The sequence below is a fragment of the Cryptomeria japonica genome, chromosome 10 (genome assembly GCF_030272615.1).
Source record: "Cryptomeria japonica chromosome 10, Sugi_1.0, whole genome shotgun sequence".
NCBI classification, from domain to species: domain Eukaryota; kingdom Viridiplantae; phylum Streptophyta; class Pinopsida; order Cupressales; family Cupressaceae; genus Cryptomeria; species Cryptomeria japonica.
Window position 1 is genome coordinate 914,543,633 of NC_081414.1, and position 18,000 is coordinate 914,561,632.

Here is an 18,000-nt window from a genome sequence, read left to right on the forward strand (position 1 = left end):
CAAAATATTGTAACACAAAAGAACCCATATACAAAAATCAATTCCTCTAAAAGAAATCTTTATTAATGTAAAAAATTAAAAAATTCTATAGAGTAATGTAACTACTGCTATGACTGCGAACTAGTAAATATTAGATGTATATGACTGCCCCAACATCAACTGCGGTCACGTGTGCATTTTTCACTCGGTATATCTCAACTTTATATGGTCTACTTTGATTCCTTCACAAGGCATTCAAAAGCAATTGCAGCATTTGTAGCCGATGTTCCAGTTATGTTCTTGTATAGCACATTACTGATCTTCACACCAGAATTACCCTGCAAAAGTATAACAACAACAAACATAAAATATTTGTCATCATTAATTGCAACTGTTGTAGTAATATTAGATAATGTATACCTTTGTAGGAATTCCATATGGAGAATAATATTGGTCAATTATAACGGGATTTTGTACGTTGTCCATTTTTACATTTTGGAATGTTAGAAAATGAATGTATTTAATTTTGTATTTAATTGAAGATTGATGTATTTTGTATTTCTATTGGACGATTGATCCTTACTCCACTGACTGTTACGTTCCTTACAGTAGCAAGGGTGTTATCTTCACCAAGACTTCCAATACTTCATTACATACAACACAAAACCAAAATTCTTTCAGTACCTAACATTGTTGTCTAACATATCAATTTATTGAAAGAAAAAACTATATTTATGAATGCTACTTGATTCCATGCCCTGGCCCACAAGTAACTCCTTCAATGTCAACATTGAAGGATCCTGGTCCAATAGAAATACAGTCGTCTCCTGAAAATAAATAGTGAACTTACTTTATTAAGAATTCCATCAATAAATAAGTAATTGATTAAAATCAATTTAATTCATCCAGAGCCACCAACTAAAATTAATCATTCATTGTATGAGTTAACAAAGTCACCTGTTCCTACAATGATGTTTCTAATTTGAACATTGGAAGACTGTCCCACATGAATTCCATCAGTATTAGGACTGTCACCTGGAGCGTTAATAGTCACACCTTCAACCTCAACAATTAGTAATAGTACAGAAGAGGTAGAAGTAGTACCGTGGGTCCAATCTGATTTGTCAGCTATAGAAAATGACTTATTGAAGATCAATTTTATAAGCAAGAATCCTTGGGCGAACAAAATGACTCATAAAAGCAAAAAAATGTAATACCTTTCCATTCACCTCTGTCCACCAAGAAGTTCCTCGTCCATCTAAAATTCCTCCACCTTCAACTGTTAAGCCAATCACATTCCTGAATTGCAGCCAATATTTTTTGCAGCTAGCGCTCCACAAGCTATTATCTGTTGAAGCAATAAGCTTCCCAGCTACCTGCTCAGAACTACAGCACATCAGAAATAGTATCTACGAATTTCTAGCTAAATCCCTTTGCAATTGTTATCAGTTGTGAAGTCTTTTGGTGGTGTTTTTTCACTCTTTTCAAGAAGTCAATAGAAATTCAGAATTAGATACTTCACCTGCACTGTAATCTTGTCACTGTGGCATGCCCCCTCAAAGGTAACTGGATTGATCAGAAACGTCATCTGTGGTACATATACAACTGATGATCCAGTTGAAGAACAGGCAGCATTCCAAGCTTGAAGAAATGCCTTCATTTCACAAAAACACAAATTAACCAAAGAAGAGTAATGATAAAGGAAAATTTCATCAGTTTTGGGTAAACTTTAATTCATTTGAAACTTTCCACTTACCGTGCTATCATCTGTTTGTCCGTCAGCTTTCGCACCATAGCTAAGAACATTAAATATATTTTGTGTATTCTGGTTCAGGCTACCCAAGAGTCTGATAGAACATACACCGGGCATACTGGATGAGAACACAAGAAGAACAAACGCATAGATGAACATATACAGCGCCATATTTTCCAGTATGAAAGCACTGACCTTTTTACAGTATAATACAAGAAAATCTGAGAGCACTAAACTTTGAATGACTAAGTTGGGAAGAGAGGGATATTGACGACGAATTCAGTGGTAAGTGTAACTTAAATAGATGTTAAGAGCAATCTACAAAAGTGAAATTATTATTGTTAAGGTGCTGCTTTTCACGGAAGTAAACTAATTTCGACAAAGTCTGCGGCCACCACAATAACCAATAAAATTAGATGCATGAATTCCAGGATTAGGATTATCTCACAGTCCATCGTCAATCCAAGGAAAAAGCGTTCTGGCCTTAGATTTGTCATTAAAGCAAGAACAGGCATGTTTTCTAAAAATTGATATCTACATTTCCCCATTTCTTAAGCACTAAACTTGGCACTCAGGCTTCTGGTTCAAGTTACGAGAGATGGTAATAAAACTTCATTCGTGACTTGGAGGGAAATTAACGCCTATGTTTCAGTCAGAGTGTATTATTTTAGGGTGAATACGTGGGTTTTTGAGTTTATCGACAAGTCCTCCTGTTAAAGCAATGAATTTAGTCCAGTGACAGCATAAAGGAAGATTAATTTTATTACATCTTAGAATTAGATTTTGAAATTAGCGTGCTATGAAATAATATTTATTTCTAGTTGCACCACACACCACCTTCACACTCAAAAGATTGACATGTTTATAGGTTGTGCATGCAAGGAGAAATCTTCAGACATCAGCAGCAAGTTCATGCACCAAAAAATAATCTTTCAAGGAAGACCCTAAAATAGCCTATAAGAGATGGTCACTGTTAGGCTCAATATGGAAAGCTAATGTACTGAGAGGGGAGGGGTCAATCAGTACTCCAAAACTTTAAACTTTTCTTGAATAATAACTTTACTGTTATGCATAAACAGAATAGTGCAGTAACATAAAATAAAGTTAAAACAAATAGATAACAATCATACATGATTCACTTCATAACACATATATTTTGGTTACGCAGAAACTCTTGGTTAGAGAGAAAAACTGCGGTGGGATGGCACCCACAACTTCACTACTGCAATAATAAAGAGTGCTCGGTTAGAGCTACATATTAGCTATTTCTGATAGCTTACCCTGTTAGGAGTAACAAGATCTGTTAGATCTACCTTGCTAAAGGATTTTTCAACATTTAATCCAAATGATGCACCTGGTTAGAGGCTTTACAATTTATAGACTTGATTAGAGTCTTTTACCTTGTTAAAGGTTTCTCTTACAACTTCACAATATTACAATAAAATCATTACAAATATCTGCAACTTTACATCTGAAATGTTATAGCAGATTCTATGTGCTCAGTATAGATTACCTTGCTTATAGCATACCTTGGTAACCCATATAGTAACTCGGTAAACCCTTCTGTTTACTCTGTTCTTCGACTATTCTCTGAAAACCTTCTCGGTGACCTCTATGTCTCTGTAACAGTCTTCTTGCACTCATGTACACACCCTTAACTCATACTGTATAAATAGATCTCTTAAGACAGTGATCCAATTCATTGCTTCGATCTTACAAACATGATTCCTCGAATGAATAACTATACAAAATATTTCATTGGTTAGATTGATCTCAAAATCATACACAATCTTCTGGTGCAATTTCCAATGTGATAACGGTTAGATGTGTCTTGATCTTGCAAAACTTTTTCATATGCATGTCCAGGTTCAATAAATCTGGTAACACGTTTCACTCGGTGTGTCATCTTTGCTGCTCGGTAGACATAAAAAGATACTCGGTAGACAGCTCGGTGTATATTGTGTTTTGTGACTGCTTTCCTCTGTAACCGACTAGATTGTGCATACCGACTTCTCTGTATATACCGACTGCATGATTCGGTAGTGTTAACTGACTAGAGTATATAGTATGACTTTGAATATAAAAACTAATGGCAATTTGATAAGTAGTAACAATCTCCCCTTTTGACATTAGTTGAGATGTTTGACAAAAACTACTTTCAACGTCATAACTCAAAAAATCTATATACTTTGCAAAATGACTATACTTGACAGTATATACAATAGTCAATGAAATAATATATTCAGTTATACTCCCCTTATCATTATACTGTACATAACTCTAATTTTGCATGCTCGGTTCTGTGCTTGTGTGCTCTTCTTGGATACTCTACATACTCTACTCGGTATACTCCCCCTGTATACAATACTCTGAATACTATATCAAAACTGTATCACCAAAGCTGTATTACTCCCCAAATATATAGTATCACTCCCCCTTTTTGACAAACATCAAAAACTTTAATTTCCATCTGGGGGTGGTAACTGGTCAAAAATGGATTTGTACTTTTTTTGGGCATCAGTGAGAGTGACAGAGAGTGCATCCTTTACACTTTCCATTAAAGAATTTTGTGCTTGAATATCAGCCAATAGTGATATTAAGCCATCAAGAGTGCTTCCCTCTTGTGTAGTAGATATGCATGTGGCTTGGTTAATCTGTTCTTGAACTGATGAAAGATGAGGAAGGAATAATGTCTGGAGTGTCATTATATCCATCCTGATCTTATGTTCTTCATTTCTTAGTTCCAATTGTTGAGCCATGAGCTATTGAAGCTTGGTATAAAAATTCTGAACTGAATTGGGCTCTGGGGTCAATTTATTTGAGAGATCGGTGATCTCTTTCTCAGTTGCATCAATTTTATTCTTAATGTCTTTAATGAATATAGAAAATGTATAGAGTTTCTAAAATAAATAAAGAATGTGCTTGAGTTGAGGGGACAACTCAGCAATGAATTTGACAAGTTTGACTTTGCCAATAGCTAGAGCTTTCTGTACCTCTTCTATCAATTTTGTAGTAAGCTCCTTGTCTTTTAGCTTGCTCAAATACTTAGATGCATCAACTCTGAATGTTTCTATTTGATTAAGGAGTTCATCCAGTCGAATGTGGATGGCTGCATCGGTTGACACTGTAGCTGTAGGTAGCATATCTGATAGCAGTGTCTTCACCTTCTGAAGTATTTTATTCTTTTTTTGTATGGCCATCTGTTTTTCTTATTCGGCCTTTGCTTTGCATAGTTCACCAAAATCAATGAGTGCTTGCCCCTTTATTTTTGATATATCCACATTGGGTAACACTACTGGTTTAGATAAATCAACTTTGAAACTATGCTTTTTCACCTTCTTCTCTTTACCTTTGGTTGGTTGGACCAAGACAATAGCTTGAGAGGCTTGCTGACCCTCAGTAGGTTGCTCGGTAGAGGCAACACTTTGGTTGGTTCCTGTAGCTGCTATGGTGTCTTTTGGTGTCTCAGTACTGGGTGTCTCAACTACTACATTTTCAGTGCTCGAAGGTTCTTGAGAGGTCTATTCTAGAGTAGTATCTTCTCCTGTTGTAGACTTGTGACCTTCGGTGCCTTGTGTTGTATCCTGAGGAGCTTCAGTAGAGACAGGTTGAGTGATCAGTGGATAGGGCTGAACTTGTTCTAATACAGATTCACTAGATACAAGTTTTGCATATGTAGTGCCTTCTATCATTTCCTACTCTGGTTCCTCTATATCCATGACATCTTCATCTATTTGAATAGTGTCAGCTGGGTCTTGTTTGGTAACATTAGGACCGTGCTCGGTGACATCAGGATCATGCTCGGTGACATCAACGATTTCAACTATAGATTGTTCACCGGCATCCTTTATTTTGAATATTTCCTATCATTTTGCTTTTGTCTCATTTTCTACGTCAATATATAGCCCATTCATCAGTTTTAAGGCTCTCTGTTTGATAAGAAATTTTGAATTGTAGGTTGTCAAATGTTCCTTTATTTCTGCTACTGACATATCAGAAAATAGATGGACTAGACTTCTTTCTCTGATTTGTTTTTCTGAGTCCATTGCATACTTCCACCTATTATCAATATGTAAGTAAAGTTCATTTGGAAGTGACTTTACTAGTTCCAATGGAGCTAACCGGAACTTTAGAAGTGTGCAGATGACAACTTCTTCAATTTGTCTCTTCTCATCATTATTTCTAGTTTCATACTTGACATGTCTAAATGAACCAAATCCACCATATTCTTTCAGATTGGCACAGAAGTTTTCAACACTATGTATATTTACCTTCTTGCTCTTGACAATCTGGAATTTGTTTGCATCTTCAGATTCTGTATCACTAGACTCTTTTGCCAAAATGATTCTCCGAGTAGATTTCTTGTAGGTCTTGGTTACCTTGGGAGTAGTAACACTCTTTTGTTTCTTACTCGGTGATGCAGCTGATGCTCTAGTGTTAGGTCTTTTTGTTGGAGGAGTCGGTAGGGTCTCTTAAGTGTCCTATTTCTTTCTTTTTGACACTTTACCCTTAGGCAGTTCAGTGCTCAGTGTTATAGCTGCCTCTTGAGCTTCTGATTCCTCTTCAATGATGGAAAGAGTGCCTTTGACAGGTGTGGAGGAAGAATCTTCTCCAAATTTCTCCATTAAAACCTTTATCATCTTTGTTGCTTTCCTTGTAGTTTTGGGTACTACAATGCTCATTTTTACTTTTCCCTTCACTTATTCATAGGTTTCATACATCAGCTCGGTAGCATGCCTTGGTAATGTAAGAAATGCATTAATTTGTTGTTGTGTGATGTCAAAGTCAATCTCATAACCCATAGGTGGCAAAGATTGAGTCCTCGATTCCACAGCAATCACATAACAGTAGTCAGTGTCTACCTCAAAGCATATATCATCTTTATATTTCTCCACTAGCTGGGGTGGAATTCGGTACCTATTGTGCATCTTCCCCTAAAATTTACTGAAATAATCATCCATTATGTCATTGAAATTATCACCTAGTTTTTTGATAAAGTTATTAATCTGATGGATGATTGGTTAGTGTAGCTCCCAAACTACTTTACCGACTGATGGAAAGAATTTTTCAAAGTAGAAAAACATGCATACAAGAAGTGAACCAAACTTTAGTGTGTTTTCTGAGTTGTTCTTCTTCGGCTTCCTTATTGTGTTCAGATTCTCAAACAGGTTCTTCAATAACACTTCACATAAGTCAACTTTCATTCCCTTTTTCACAATTTTATAAGCTAAGTCAACTGCTGCACAGGGTACACTGTTTTCCCTTACTGATTGGAAGAAACAGTAACCAATTACTCTAATGGAAAACTTAAGTTCTGCATCAGTGACATTGTTCAGTTTTAGTCCTTTGTAATCAGATTCTTCTCCAGTTAAACTGATCAATTCCTTCTGTGATATCATCTTTTGAGCTTGTGCATGATCATAGATAGGATAACTGGTGATCACATGAATGATTTCCTTGGTGATTTTAAATGGTTGCTCTTCTAGCCACACGAAATCATCATGAACTCTGCTCAAAACAAACTTGACCCATTGGGGCTTGAACACACGAGGATAGGTTAGGGCTTCAGTCAATCCTTTGATTCTGATGTGCTCATACTTGCTGTTTAATACACCATCGGTACATAGTTCATCATAGGTGTCTCTTATTTCAACATGACCGAGTTCTTCAACACATCATTTGGTGAAGAATCTAACATCTTCGACTAACAAGACTCGATTCGGGATGAGTGAAAAGGCAGTTTTGTCATCCGGTTCAGAGGCGACTTTAGGAGTCAAAGAGTATTTTAGTGAGGGCTTCTCTACATTCTTAACAATAATGGGATCTTGGATCTTGGGCACCATTTAGGATTTCAGGTAAAAACTAGTAAGGAGTCCTTAGGGTTTCAGAATTTCAAACGACAGATGCTTCACACTCAGCAGATAATAACAATTTGATAAGATTGGTAAGCTAGCTTAATAGTGCGATGAGATTGATGTAAATACCTTGAATTCACTTTGAATGAGGTTTGATCGCCTTGGAATCGCTCTGCTCTACTCTTTCAAAAACTTGGTGAATGAAAATAACCGCGAAAATGCTTTTAAGTACACAAAATACCTTATCGGGCTCTGTGCAGGTTAGGTCAAAAACATTAAATGCACTCAGTTCACCTTTAATTGATTTACTCTCCTTTTTTTTTGTTTTAACCGAGTAACCAAATTTCCTTCATTTATCGACTTGGCAGGCTTCCTGTATTCACCGACTTGATAGGTTTCCTGTACTTCAAAGACTTTGATAGAATTTCAAACTTACTAATGCATCTTAACTATGTAGATTTTGAATTTAGTACATAATAGAATAGGAACTATTATGATTTTAACCTTCAGAGAATGCAGTCCCTTAATACCTTTACTGATTAATTTGGAATAGGTGCACCTAACTCGGTAGGTAAGGTGCATTCTTCATTTGACATAATTTCCTTCTTTTTCCAAATCATCTGTAATTTGCCTTTTATTTCTTCAATGTCTTTTCTAAGTTGATCTCTGCAATCTCTAGCCAAGTGTCCAACTTTGTGACAATGAAAACATGCCATACCAGGATTTCTCCATGATCTTTGGTTGTTCATTCCAAACCTTATAAAATAGTTAGCACTAATATGTCCATATCTTCCACAACATTCACACCATATCCTTGTATTGTAATCCCATGGTACTGCTGCATATTGTCGATAAGGATCTGTGTGAGTTCGGTAACCTCTAGTGTTTGCTCGGTGTGTAGACCACATGTAGTTCTTTTGCTTAAACCAACACTTCTCGGTACTATGTCCATATATATTGCAGTTTCTACAAAACCCTTTGAATTTTGCCTTCTAATCATTGTTAACAGACTTTGTCCTACATTGGTTAAATGTGTGGCCATATTTATTGCAATTGTAACAATAACCATTGGACTTAGTGATATTTGGTTGCTTACCTTTTCTGATTTGACATATGTTGGCAGTGTGACCTTGATTTCCACAGTAGTAGCAAATAGGCTTCTTTCTTTTGATGTTATTCCTGTTTCCAGCTTGCTTTGATGATTCTTCTCTCTCGGTAGTATGAATTCCTTTCTCGGTAGAGTCTTTTCCTTTGTAACCGAGTCTTGCATCTTTGTTGGGTCTTCTTGTATTCAATTGCTCATCCAACATCTTTGATGCTTCATAACTCTTCTTCAATGTTTCTTTGGATTTCTTCTTTGTTTCAAGTTCATCGGTCAACCTTGATACTTCAAATTTCAATGCTTGATTTTCATCGTTCTTCAGAATTGCTTCATAATGTGCATAACCTAGTTGATCTGCCATATTTTGTTGAATCCCAATCAACCATATGATTTCACCATTTTTATCAAATACTAAGACTTCAAGTTGTTGTTTCTCTCTTTCTAGATCTCTTGCTTTATCCTTAGCTGTCCTTAATGCATCTAGATTTTTAGTCATTTGTGTGTTGAAATGTTCATGTTCTCTTTTCATTGCTTTTAGTTGATCAGCCAGTGCTTTGTTCTTTTCTTTCAATACTCCAATCATTTCTTCAGTCTCTTCAAATATACTGTTCTCAGATGATGTCTTAATTTGTTCCACTAACTCTTGAGAGTCCTGCAAACCATTAGATAATCTTCTTCTTACTTTCAGAGATTTTTGCATTTGCCTTTGCATGTCTGCAATCACTTGATTAGCATGATCCAGCTCTTCTTGCAGATATACAATCCTCTGAGATTGTTTGTAGCCTTCCATTGATAAGATCTTTCTCTTTAGGCAGTTAAACCCTTTTCCAAGATTCAAGCTCTGATACCAATTGTTAGGCCCAATATGGAAAGCTAATGTATTGAGAGGGGAGGGGTGAATCAGTACTCCAAAACTTTTCTTAAATAATAACTTTACTGTTATGCATAAACAGAATAGTGCAATAACATAAAATAAAGTTAAAACGAATAGATAACAATCATACATGATTCACTCCATAACACATATATTTTGGTTACGCAGAAACTCTTGGTTAGAGAGAAAACTGTGGTGGGGATAGCAACCACAACTTCACTACTGCAATAATAAAGAGTGCTCAGTTAGAGCTACATATTAGCTATTTCTGATAGCTTACCCTGTTAGAAGTAACAAGATCTGTTAGATCTACCTTGCTAAAGGATTTTACAACATTTAATCTAAATACTACACCTAGTTAGAGGCTTTACAATTTATAGACTTGATTAGAGTCTTTTACCCTGTTAAAGGTTTCTCTTACAACTTCACAATATTACAATAAAATCATTACAAATATATGCAACTTTACATCTGAAATGTTATAGCAGATTCTATGTGCTCAGTATAGATTACCTTGCTTATAGCATACCTCTGTAACCCATATAGTAACTCGGTAAACCCGTTTGTTTACTCTGTTCTTCGACTGTTCTCTGAAAACCTTCTCGATGACCTCTGTGTCTCTATAACAGTCTTCTTACACTCATGTACACACCCTTAACTCATGCTGTATAAATAGATCTCTTAAGACGGTGATCCAATTCATTGCTTCGATCTTACAAACATGATTCCTTGAATGAATAACTATACAAAATATTTCATTGGTTAGATTGATCTCAAAATCATACACAATCTTCTGGTGCAATTTCTAATGTGATAACAGTTAGATGTGCCTCGATCTTGTAACACTTTTTCATATGCATGTCCAGGTTCAATGAATCTAGTAACATGTTTCACTCGGTGTATATCAACTTGGTGTGTCATCTTTGCTGCTCAGTAGACATAAAAAGATACTCAGTAGACAGCTCGGTGTATACTGCGTTTTGTGACTGCTTTCCTCTGTAACCGACTAGACTGTGCATACCGACTTCTCTGTGTATACCGACTGCATGATTCGGTAGTGTTAATCGACTAGAGTATATAGTATGACTTTGAATATAAAAACTAATGGCAATTTGATAAGTAGTAAGAAATCTTCACACATCAGCAGCAAGTTCATGCACCAAAAAATACTCTTTCAAGGAAGACCCTAAAATAGCCTATAAGAGATTGTCACATTCTACAAGCAAATCATGATTGGCCTACGAACATGCAATGAAAAATACCAATTGATGGACTCAATCTATAGATTCCAAGCCAACAAACAACAGTAATATGATTCAATCATGGTCAGCTACCACATGAAGAGTAGAATGCCTCCCAATCATGGCTTCTACAAATTGAAACCCCTTATTTCTATATATCCCTTCCTCTTTATGCAAACAACCAAAAATTGGCCTCCTTTCTTGATCAAATAATATCCTTTGTTCAAAGGGACATAAAACAAAAACACACGAAATATATACTTGAATGCATAAAATATTTCCTAAATAAATAAAGAAACACACTAGACCACCATTTAATTAAAACAAGGCTCTCATACCATGCAAGAATCAAGATCTTCTAGAAGAACATTGACACTTGGTCAATCTTCCCACCTTGAAAAGTGGCATGTAACTCCATGCAAGCACGAGAGACAAAAATGACAAACCTAAGAAAACTTATCTCTAAATAAGAGAGATGCATGAGAAGAAATATCTTAGAAGAAAGAATAGTCTACACTAACAAAAGGCCCATCATGTATTTAAAAATCATTATACAAGAAAAGTGAAGGGATAATTTCATTTAAAAAATATACTCTTTTCTTATTTTTCTAAGTCAAGAAATATTACTATATCATACATCTAATTTCACCATTGCAGACAATAAATATATTCAACTTTTGATGCCCTAAAAGTAGGATTTTTGGCTTTCTATTAGGTTGAAGTATTTCTCCACCTACTGACACTATGTCTCCCCATAAACCCATTTGATCAAATTTGTTTGATTAGTTATAGGGCGTAACCCCTATCGGTTGGGAGCCTTTTGTATTTATAGAGTTGAAAGTGTTGCATGTATGGGCACACGAGCGGATGCCCTTACTAGCACCTTTTTGTTTTAGAAAGCCAAAATCCTTGTAGCTGTTGGGGCAGGAGGTCGGACCTCTGGAGCGGCCCACACACATACGGTTCTTAGTAGAGATACAAAGTTCACCATGGGGAGTTTTCATGGGGATGGATGCTTGGCTTCCCTGAAGAAGTGAGAGTCGAGGGTGGAGCCAGTGAGGTCAAGCATCTAAGTATCTTCTCTTAATAGCGTAGCCTCAAGGAAAACCCCATGTGGGATCAACAACTATTGTCCTAGCCAACCATAAGAATTGTGCTTGTCTTCTTTTAAACATTCAAGACAAAACATCAAAACATTGTGTCTTTTGTGTTTTCAAGTGTATGCAAAACACTTATACATCAAACAACACACTTTCTTTGGATTAATTTTGAGTCTAAACACTTCCAAACATTGAGTCCTCATCAACATTGTGTCCTCTTGTCATGAAAAACAGTCAAAAATTCAGATTTGGTCACAACAACTTTACACATTGGAAAAAATTGCACTTAGTTTCTAGAAATGTGTCTGTGTAGTATTCAACAATGTCTATGTCATTTAACTGTGTTTGTGTAGGACAGAAACACGTCTGTGTCATCATAAGAAAAATTGCATTTATAAAATCTCAGAAACGTGTCTATGCAGTGTTCAACAACGTCTGTGTCATTTAACTACGTCTGTGTAGGACAGAAATATGTCTGTATCATCATAAGAAAAACTACATTTACAAAATCTGAGAAGCACATCTGTGTAGTTTTCAAAAACATCTGTGTCATTATACCACATCTGTGAAGTATGCAGGCACGTCTGTGTTTAGAATTGGAAAAACTTACAGTCAAGCAAACAAGAGTAATCAGTTTTAGAATTCTTGAGCTTCCTGGTTATTTCTCTGGGTTTTCATCTAGCATTCAACCTATTTTTGGGTCTTAGAAAGTTCATCATTGCTTTACACCTTGCATTACATTCACATTTGTCTAAACTCGAGTCAAAAGGTCACTTGCTTGTCCGCATCATACTTTGTCAACACACTACATACAACAACATTTTGCTAAGTGGTCCCTCATCAAGGTCTATCACCTTTGGGTCTCATTTGGTCTTACTTAGAGTCAAGGCCAACTTACCTCATCAAGAGAAACTATCATCTCTTTGCAAGTCACACCTACTCTACTACATACATACTTGGTCTTACACTTTGGACATTGCAAGTACACCTTAGATTCATTTACATTCCATCCAACTCTTGGTCTTCCATACTCTTTCCATTTTCATCTAGTCTCACACATCTTAGTTAAGACCTAGTTCATGGTTGAAACCCATTCCCAAAAATCTAGGAGGGAAGCTAAAGAGGTTCAAGGGTCCACAAACATGAGTGCTTATGAGTATGACAATGATATCTTCTGCAATTCTGATCATACCACATTACCTGACATGGACACTTATAGAAACACTCAAAATGTTGAGAACATGGATAATACGAACAACAATGAAACACACAATGATAATACAGAGAAATTTTCCATACATTCAGTAGAAGTGGAAGACTCCATCATGGATCCCCATTTTAATAGATTGGTTGAGGAAATCATGAGAAGAGATAGACAATAAATCCTGCAAGTGATGGCACAAAGTGGAGCCAAGATATCTCATGATTTTGACATGTCTCAAATAGTGGAAAATCGACCTATGCAAGAAACTCAACTCAACATGGATCAAAGGAGGCCTAATAGTGGAGGTACTAGAAGACCACATTTCGTGCCCGAGTCACCATGATCCTTGTTTCAAAAACTAGAGGTCCCAAACACACATGATCAAGCTTATGATATTCATGAAAGAGCTTCTCATGAACTCTGTCTACGCGGACCATTATGGAAGTCTTATGCAGATAAATACACTCAATTGCATACCAATGCTAAGGACCAACCTCAAAATAAATTGGATATCCAAAGGCATGCTCAAAATTTGGACACAAGGAAACCCCGCGTCAAATTTGGGGGCAACACACTAGAAAAAACTCATGACATGCCTATAGAATATGATATACATGGACAAAGAAAATATTTCATTCCTCATTATGACTCTATACCAAGTGGTCCCTATATGCAATATCATTATAGACCTCCTCTATATGAACATGTCTATGATCAATACCATCCATATATGCAGTATGCTCCTCCTCCACCCGGTGGCTCAGGCATGGGATATGGTCCAAGAAGTCGATCTCCACCTAAGAACAATTTGGAATAGAAAATTAAGGACTTACAAAATAAAATGGAGGACATAAATACATCAAAACCAACTTATATAATGAGAGATATATGTCCCTATCCATTTTATAAAATAAATCCAATTCCTCCTTTCCCTATACATTTTGTAACACCTAAGTTTGATAAATACAGAGGAAAAGGAGACCATAAGGCACATATAAGACAATTTTTGATAGCTTGCATTGAGGTAGCATTAGAAGAGACATACTTGATGAGATTGTTCCCACAAAGCTTAGGTGATCAAGATATGGAATGATTCTCTCAACTTCCACCTGGAATCAAGTCATGGGGTGATCTAGCATAAGCTTTTATTCAACATTTCTCATACAACATAGAGACGAATATATCAGACACCACTTTGTGCAACAGCAAGCAAAAGGATGGAGAGTCATTTTCATCATTCATACAATGATGGAGGAATTTAGCAAGCAGATGCTCTTGTGAAATTCCACAAAAACAAATGGTAGAGATGCTCACATAGAATGTCCACATAGAAATTGGTTATGATCTAATGAAAGCTTGTTTGTCCACTTTCAAGGACGTCATTGAGAAAGGCTTAGCAACAGAGAAGGTCCTAATTGAATGAGTAATTAAGATATTCAAAGAAAACAAAGAGGACTTTAAAGGAAAAGACAAGCCAAGATTTTGGAACAAAAACAAGAACACAGTAAATGATGGTGTTGTTGATGCTAGCACAGTAAGACCCAAAATCATTCTTTTTGGATCAAGTTCTACAAACAACCAAGTGAATACTCAAACAACTTCCAAACCATGAAGGAAATACACCCCATTGGGAGAACCACTTGAGTCAGCTTTCAAGAAGCTAGTGGCAAACAAGATAATAACAATTCCAGACAATCCTCCGTATGAGCCAAAAGTCAAACCAAATTGGTGGAATGACAACAAGTACTGTGAGTATCACAAGAGTAAGGGACATAAAATAGGAAATTGTTGTCGGCTGAAGAACATAATACAAGATCTTATTAATAGAGGTGACATTGAGATCGGAGGATATTCATCCAATCAAGAACATGAGATGTTTAAGGAACCATTCCCAAAACATGACAAGGGAAAATCCAAAGCCACAAATGAGAAGACTAACTATACTAGAGCATCCTATAGCTATGATTCAACTGTTAATCACATTTTGATGGACAATTATGTCTCTACCATTATCATAAAGGACAAAACGCCTAAAAATTCTGCCCAAAGACCCAAAGTTGTCCTAAAAGGTATTGGGCCTTCTTCTGAATCTACCTCTGAATGTAATGTCACAACTCGTCGAGGTAAGGTCACTTTGAAAGGTGCTGCAACTAAAACCACCACTTCCTCATCAACCAAATCTAAGTACAATCTAGTAGAATAGTTAGGGAGGATGCCCACACTTATCTCCATCCTTGAGCTTATACACATATCCCCCACACATAAAGCCATTCTTGACAAAACTTTGACCGACACTACTATCCCCATTGATCTGAATGTGGACCAGTTTCAAGCCATGGTGGGATACCTTTCCATTCCACACTTGCTTACATTCACTGAAGTTGATGATGCCTCTATGAGTCAGCCACATAATGCACCTTTACACATTGAAGCCTTCATACACAGACATCAAATAAAAAGAGTCATGATAGATGGAGGAGCTGGTCTCAATATATGTACTTTGAACACAATAATACAATTGGGATATTTAGATAAAGATGTGAATGCTACAAGCAAACTTACCATCAAGGTATATGATGACAAAGAGCATTCATCTAAGGCAACAATCACTTTACCTCTCAGGGTTGGGCTAGTTACAAAGGATGTGGTTTGTCAAGTCCTAGACCTGGATCTCACATACAACATATTGCTAGGACGTCCGTGGATTCATGAGATGTGAGAAGTCCTATCTACATGCCATCAATGCATTTAGTTTCCTCATAATGGAGTTGAAGTAATAGTTCATGGTGATCCTAATCCATTTATATACTACAATAACTTGAGGCTAAAAGACGAGACAATAATTCCAATTAATAGAGAAGCTATCCCATCTTCTGCATATATTGACCCTGAATCATTAAAACCTTCAACATCAAAGAAAGGTGAGCTTAAAGGGAAATATCAGGACAAAGGCTTGGGTGAATACACTCTAAATCAAACCATGTGCTTACGACAAGTTATGAGTTCACCAAAAGAATATGGATGACCACATCCTTCTAAATGGGTATCTATCATTACAATAAAATGGGATCCTACTATATTCCAAAAGTGGGGTGAAATGGAAGAAGAAGACTTATACAAAATACTTTACAAAGACCTTGAAGACAGTACACAAGATCACATCAACATACCATGTGAAAAATATGGCAAAGGATTCAAGATCTTACAAAAGTTTGGGTATGATGGTAAAATTCCTCTTGGCTTAAGAAAAGAAGGTATCACTCAACCTTGGCAACCAGAATTGACATTTAAAAATCAGCGCTCAAAAGGGCTTGGTTTCATCTCTTGCAAGGTAAACACTCACAAATCAGAAGAAGCATTGCAAATCATGATTTCCAATGATCAAAAAGAGATCCGTTATTCCACTGACTCTAATGGATGGGAATGAGGTTCAGAAAAATCCTCTAGTGACTATGAACTCACCAAGACATTCTGAGAACTAGATGAACCCATAGAAGAAAAGGAATTTCATAGAAAATTCAGAGTTGGTCAAGAAACAACCCCTGAGGATCCCACACAGTCTTTGTCTCTAGGTTCTAGGATGAAATCATGAAGAATGAGGACACCTGTTCTAAAATGCGCTTTTAGTAATGACAATTTAGACTCGTTCACAATCGAGACAGATTAGGAGAGTTCCAACGATGACCTCAACAACTACCTCGACATACCTAAATATAACTATATCTGCACCCTAACACCAGCTGACTTCAAAAACATTGAAGGCCTTCCCCTTATTCACCACCAACTTATTGATTGAGACCATGAAGGACTTGTAGAATTTGCCACATTCCAAAATGATGAAGCCTTTATCAACTATTTAGGCATACAAGATGATCTTCCGCTTGGAGACCATAAGGCAAGATACACTATAGAACTCAACAACGTGGAATATTTTGGTGAGGGTGTTGTGCCTTCCAGTCGCAAAAATGTAAAAATAAAAGCAAATCACGGGTTTTACAGTGAAAACCACATTATGGCATTGTCTGACCCCAAAAAAGTAAAAAGATAGGACGTATCTGAGGGTGAAAACTCTCTAAGGAGCCCAAAGATGGAGGGCTCGACATTCTCCTGGCATCTTATAAATAAAAATCATCCATATTAGTAGAGGGGACCATCAAAACAAACATTGGTACAAAAGTGATTCCACATAACATATTCCTAGCACAATCTCTAACAGAGAGAGAAAGACCAAAGTTCATAAGTTTCTTCACAGAGTGACAAATTAATTTTGCAAGGTCATATGCCTATATGTCTGGACTGGATCCAAATTTAGTAATGCATCATTTGACAGTTAAATTAGGGGCAAAGCTAGTGAAACAAAAATTAAGAAAGATGCATCCACAAGTGGCATTATTAGTCAAGGCAGAGCTTGAAAAATTGTTGGATGTTGGATTCATATGCCCAATTGATTATCCTGTATGGATCTCCAACTTGGTACCAGTCAGTCAGCTGGATCGTAGCATCAGAATATGCACAGATTTCAGAGACATCAACAAAGCTTGTCCTAAGGATGAATTTCCATTGCCAAATATCGACCTGATCATAGATCTCACAACAGGTCATGCAATGTTATCTTTGATGGATGGATTCTCTCGCTCCAATCAAATAAAAATCACATTTGAGGATCAACACAAAACAACATTTACTTGTCCTTGGGGAACTTTCTGCTGGAACGTCATACCCTTTGAGCTAAATAATATAGGCACTACATACCAACAAGCCATGACTACTTTCTTTCATGATCTCATGCTCGTAACTATAAAAGATTATGTTGATGACCTCTTGGGAAAATCAATAGACAGAGATACACATTTGGACATCCTTTTAGTCATTTTTGATCGGTTGGAAAAATA

General features: G+C 36.5%; 1 pseudogene; it reads right to left on the reverse strand.

Moving 5' to 3' along the window:
• Positions 1-209: 209 nt before the first annotated feature.
• LOC131050630 (polygalacturonase-like) overlaps positions 210-18,000 on the reverse strand; it is a 30,407-nt pseudogene continuing 12,616 nt past the window's right edge.